The sequence below is a fragment of the Adiantum capillus-veneris genome, chromosome 7, assembly GCF_014529385.1.
Source record: "Adiantum capillus-veneris isolate H3 chromosome 7, ASM1452938v2, whole genome shotgun sequence".
Taxonomy (NCBI): domain Eukaryota; kingdom Viridiplantae; phylum Streptophyta; class Polypodiopsida; order Polypodiales; family Pteridaceae; genus Adiantum; species Adiantum capillus-veneris.
In genome coordinates this window covers 139065451-139072049 of record NC_140937.1, presented here as the reverse complement: position 1 = coordinate 139072049, position 6599 = coordinate 139065451, and positions in this window count along the sequence as shown.

Genomic DNA, 6599 nt, shown 5'->3' with positions numbered 1-6599 from the left:
TGTATTTTGGGTAAGATGTAGCGTTCTAAGTTTCCAAAGGATGGTTCAGTCCAAGCCACATGTAGGTTGCAGCTTGTGCATAGTGATGTTTGTGGTCCCATGCAAACTCCATCCTTGGGCAATTACCTATACTTCGTGACTTTCATTGATAATTACTCCAGGCATGCATGGGTATTTTCGCTTAAAGCGAAGTCCGAAGTTTTTATGTGCTTCAAACAATTTCTGGCTATGGCTGAAAATGTCTCGAAATGTATTATGGGCACCCTCCGTTCCGATCGAGGGGGAGAGTATATGTCTCATGAATTTAATGCATTTCTGACTAGTCGTGGGATAAAACACCAATGTACGGTGCCTTATACACCTCAGCAAAATGGTGTTGATGGGAGGAAAAACAGGTCACTTACAGAAATGGCACGATGTATGGTCAAAAGTCAAGCTTTGCCACATTCTTTTTGGCTTGAGGCCATCATGTGTGCCACTTATGTACTTAACAGGTGTCCTATGAAAGCTTTAAAGTCTATTACTCCATATGAAGCATGGCATGATAGAAAGCCTTCTATTGAGCACATGCATGTTTTTGGTTGTTTGGCATATGCTTTGGTGCCACAAACACAGCACAAGAAATTGGATGATAAGGCTGTCAAATGTATTTTTGTTGGTTATAGTGCTGAAAGCAAAAGTTACAGGTTATATCATCCGCAAAAAAAGCGTATTCTGGTTTCACGGGATGTAGTGTTTGTGGAAGATTGTGTTAAGCCCTTGTTGTCATGTACTAAAGACAGTAATGTAAGCTCACAAGACATTTATGACACTTTGTTGCCTCTTTTCAGTGGTGGAAATACGAATGTAATTTCCAATGAGGGAAATGTACAGCCTATGGGGATTTCTGAAAATGTTACAGATCAGCCTATTACTGATGCAGATGTACATGATGTACTTGATGAGGAAAGGACTGAAAATGAGCAAGCTAGAGGTATGCCAAAATGGCTGGTGCACACTTTGCGTGACAGTAAATTGGATGCACCTCTGTCTAGTCGTGCTTGTTCACGCTCTCGCCATGCATCTTATGCATCAGATTGTTATGCTTTGGCTGTGTCTAGCTTACATGATGTTGAGGAGCCTCTGTCTTTTGATGAAGCACAAAATTCAGAAAATTGGATGGTTGCCATGGAATCAGAATATGATGCACTTATAGAAAATGACACATGGAATTTATGTGATTTGCCTCCTGGAAAAAAGGACATTGGTACGAAGTGGGTTTACCAGTTGAAACGCAAGCTGGATGGTGAGATCGATCGCCATAAGGCTCGACTTGTTGCAAAGGGTTATGCACAGCAAAAAGGCATAGATTATGAAGAGACTTTTGCTCCCACTTGTCGTATGACTACTATGCGTTTTCTATGTGCATTGGAAGCTCATTTTGGTTGGGATGTACATCAATCAGACATTGTTACTGCTTTCTTGAATGGTGACATATTTGAGGAATGTAACGCAGCCTCGCGGTTTTGTCATAAAAGGACAAGAGGACAAAGTGTGCAGATGTAAGACGGCTTTGTATGGGTTGACGCAATCTCCTCGTGCTTGGTATGAGAAAGCTGACACTCATTTGGTTAAACGAGGCTTTCATAACAGTCCAACAGAAAGCACATTGATGTAAAGCGTGAGGGTGATGTACTTCTCATTGTGGTTCTTTATGTCGATGATTTGCTGATCACTGGACCAAATGAGAGACATATTGCTGAATTTAAGGCTGATTTGAATGCCACTTTCAAGATGAAAGATTTGGGGATGTTGCATCATTCCTTGGGTATATAGTTTAAGCAATGTGATGGTGGTATTGCCTTGTGTCAGAAAAGTTACATAGAGACATTGCTATGTAAGTTTGGAATTGAGGATTGCAAACCTATTGCCACTCTTATGGAAACAGGTTTGAAGTTGAGTCTACATGATGCTGGGGATCCTACTGATGTCACTCTTTATCAAACTACTGTTGGCTACCTCATTTATGTATGCAACACGAGGCCAGATATTCAATTTGCAGTCTCACAGGTCAGCAGATTTATGCATAGCCCAGGGTCTAAGCATTGGCAGGCTGTCAAGAGGATTTTGTGCTACCTTAGTGGCACTTTACATCTTGGCTTGTTTTATCCCAAGGGGGGATCATTGCCACCATACTTACATGCTTTTTCGGACTCAGATTGGGCTGGTTGTTTTGACACGCGAGTGTCCACAAATGGTTTTGTTTCATGCTTGGCAGGTCCTGTATATCATGGTTGACCAAGAAGCAACCTATTGTGGCCACTTCGAGTTGTGAGGCTGAGTACAGGGCAGTCTTCATAGCTACGGTTGAGTGTGTATGGCTCAGACGCCTTATGGCTGATTTGGGTGTTGGACAGGACACTGCCAACACTGACAGTCAGAGTGCATTGGCAGTTGCGAGGAACCCAGTTTTTCATGCTCGCACAAAGCACATTGAGGTGCATTACCACTATGTCAGGGAGAGGCTCTCAGTAGGAGAGATTAGCTTGGCTTATGTGTCAACATAGGACAACCTTGCAGATCTTTTGACAAAGGCATTGTCTCGTGAGAAGCTTGAAGCTTTGGGCTTACTCCCCTTTCTGGACTGATCATGTCCTCAGGGCATGGAACTTCCCTTTACTCATGTGCCAGCTCTCGTTCACCACATCACTCCAGGGGGGATTTGTTACCATATACATGTGGTAGTGATGTGTGTGAACACACTAGGACCGCCGGGGCATTTTTTTCCTCTTTAGGAGGTTTTTCCCCCCGAGAATTGTATATACACCCATCACTCTAGGGCTATCTATCTTTCCATTGCATACGAAGTAACACACTCTCTATTGTGTGCCTTGAGCTTCCTTCATCTTCTCCAAGCTGTGTGCATTTCTCTACAACCCTAATTCCAACAGATTGCGGTGAGCCTTCCTGCTATAAGGAAGCCATGTCAATGGATGACAAGGCAAAGTGGGAGAAAGCTATGCAATAAAAAATGGACTCGTTGCATAAGAATCAAACTTGAAAGTTGGTTCGGTTGCCTAAAGGTAAAAAGGCATTACCATGCAAATGGGTGTATAAGCATAAAATTACACCTCATGATAATACACCCAAGTACAAGGCACGACTTGTTGCTAAAAGATTTAAGCAGCAGCAACAGGGTATTGACTTTGATGAGATCTTTTCTCCATTTATCAAGATGACTACTCTGCGATGTGTACTTGCGTTGGTCGTTAAAGACGACATGGAACTTGACCAGATGGATGTCAATACGGTGTTCTTGCATGGTGATCTTCAAGAAGAAGTTTATATGCAGCAGCCGGAAGGTTTTGTTGAGAAGGAAAATGAAGACTTGGTGTGTCAGTTAGAAAAGACTCTTTATGGTCTAAAACAGTCATCAAGGGAGTGGTATCATAAATTCTACTCGTTCATGGTCTCTCAAGGCTACAAACGTAGCGATATGGACCATTGCCTCCACACTAAGTGAGCTAAAGATGGTAGTTTGCTGATTTTGGTCCTTTATGTGGATGATATGTTAATTTTTGGGAAATGCAAGGATGAGATTTCGGCCTTGAAGTCAGAGTTACATGCAAATTTTGAAATGAAAGAATGGATGAAGCAAGCCATATCCTTGGCATGCGAATTAAGCGAGACAGATGCAAGAAATTGGTCTATTTGTCTCAATCTGAGTACATTGCTAAAGTGATCAAGCGTTTCAATATGGAGAAGGGGAAGGCATTGAGTACTCCATTTCCTCCATATGTGAAACTCTCTAAAAATGATTGCCCTAAGTTTGAAGAGGAAAAGGCTGAAATGGCACAAGTGCCTTATTCATATGCAATTGGGAGTTTGATGTATGCTATGATAGCTACACGTCCTGATATTGCTTTTGCAGTGGGAGTTGTCAGCAGATATATGTCAAATCCAGGCAAGAAACATTTGGAGGCAGTGAAAGGGTTATGCGATATTTGCAAAAGACATGTGCATTTGCTTTGGAAGAAAGGAAGCATGTGTAATGGGTTACATGATGCAGATTATGCAGGAGACTTGGACAAGACAAGGTCCACTTCTGAATATGTTTTTGAATCCAGTGGAGGTGCAGTTTCATGGTGATCTCGTTTGCAAGATTGTGTTACCTTGTCTACTACAGAGACTAAATATGTTGCAACTTCAGAAATTTGCAAGGAAGCTATATGGCTTGGTCGGCTGGTGGGAGACTTGGGAATCAACGTTGAGATGCCTATGTTACATTGTGATATCCAAAGTGCTATACAATTGGCAAAGAATCCAGTGTTTCATGCAAAGACAAATCATGTGGATGTGAAGTATCACTTCATTCGTGAGGTGCTTGAGATTGCACCTTGCCAAGATTCACATCACTGATAATCGTGCTAATCTTCTAACTAAGGGCTTACCTTCAAAGCGTTTTGCACATTGTCAGGCACTCATGGGCATTGGGTAGATGATTATGGTCAATTGTCTACCTGTATTGTATGTATATATACATTGTCACCCCAGCTTAAAGGCACATTGTCCTTTAAGTAAGAGGTTGTTGGGGTGGTAAAGCCCAATGTGCCGCGCTTGAGTGTTGGGTGGCCGGAGACTAACCGGGAACTAACACTGACCATTCATTTTGCATAAAAGAATAAGGACTCATAACCCTAACACTATTGTGTTTGGAGTCCACCCAAATCTGTGTCCCCTCTCTTCTTCTCTCTTCTGCATTGCTGCACACATATACACGCTCTTGCACGCGCACTTCAGTAAAGGCATTGTGTTCAAGCACCTAGGCACCCCGTTAGGGGTGGCATATTGGATAAGCAAAGGTTTGACTGGTTTCTAAGCAAGGTAAATATCAAAATGAGAAGATGGGATTATGTGCTCCTCCCTTTCCATAGCAAAGCTAGAGTGATTAATGCATTCTTGATCCCTTATATCTCGTTCGTGTCTTCGCTGCTTAAACTAAGCAAATCCAATTGGAAATAATTTTTGAAGCCTGTCAAACGGTTCTTCTTGGAAGAGAAACACTAAAAGCACATCCCCTTGCTAGTGGGGGAAATGGGAGTGGATAGCGAGACCTAAGAATCAAGGTGGCATTGGGATCATTGACCCAATACTGCATGCAGGTGCCAAGCTAGTGGTCTCATTGACAAATCAAAAGCAAGAAAGTCCATCATGGCCCGTGATATGATCAACAACGCAGTGCTGACCTACAAAGGGCGATCATGGAAGGAGGCCACAATGCATGATAAGATCTTGGCGCCTCTCTGGACTACCTTGAATTTTGGAGGCTGCATCAGGGAGCTGGTACAAAAATGTAAGAAAGTGGCTGCTACCTTGGACTGGGAGAGATATTCAGATACTTCAAGGGCTCCTCCCTCCATTGGTCCCCTTGGCTTTCCAAACTTGGAAGGGGTGCCTTTGAACCCTTTTTGGAGGGAAGTTGCTCGCTATGTAAGCAATAAAGGGATCTCTAAGTTATATCACCTTTGGATGACAGTAATCTCTGTTGGAAGGATACTCAACTCTTAGTTTCCCATCATAATCTTGAATTTTACGAAAGGCTTCTAGTTAGTATACTCTTAGAAGTGCTATCCTCATCTCCTTCACCTGTCTGCGAGTCTAAGTTAGATTGAAAAGCCTGGCATTGGCCAAAAGACATAGTCTCACTCCCCAAGACACAAGATACCTATCGTGAGCTGATATACAAAGTGGACTGGTATGTCCTGCTAAACAAAATATGGAAGAAAAATTGGTAGAAAGAGCATTGGCTAAGAAGTGTTAGAGCCATCTGGGAGGTCAAATGGCATGATTACACTAGGTTTTTTATTTGGAAGGTGCTGTGGGGAGCCATGCAGAATGGGGTCAAGGTACGAGCTTGAGGGATAGGAATTGACATCTGCTCTGCCTGTAAGTCAGCTTCGGAGGACCCCCTCCATTTGTTTAGCAAGTTTCATGCATCGTGGGGGTTGGCCGCTAAAGTTTGCAAGTGAGGACGAAAAACATGGAAAATTGCTTTATTTACAAATGACCTGATCTTAGGAGGGTGCTGCTTCTAGAGCTAGGCATAGTTGGTGTGCACCCAAATCACCGGACTTTGTTACCTTAATCAAGTTTGGAAGTCTAGGAATCTGTGGGTATTTGAGACCAAAGTGATTGTGGCTCAGCATGGTCTGGTTTTGGTTGAAACTGTGTGCTAATCTCTTTTGAAATCATTGCCCCTCAAGGCATATGCTTGAAGGCATTTGAATTCTTTGTTGGTTAATCTTAAATTTCTCCACTCACAATTATGACTATGGCATATATATATATATATATGTGTGTGTGTGTGTGTGTGTGTGTGTGTGTGTGAGAGAGAGAGAGAGAGAGAGAGAGAGAGAGAGAGAGAGAGAGAGAGAGAGAGAGAGAGAGAGAGAGAGAAAACAAGGTGCGGAGTCCCGCTAAAGCTCCTCAAGTTAAGGATAATTGGTTTAAATGCTCAAGTTAAGGATAGCCTCTGTAAATGAGTGTCTACAATCACATGTTGTGTCCCCCTTAAACATTATAATGTATCAATGTGAAGTTGCCACCTCATTACATGGATT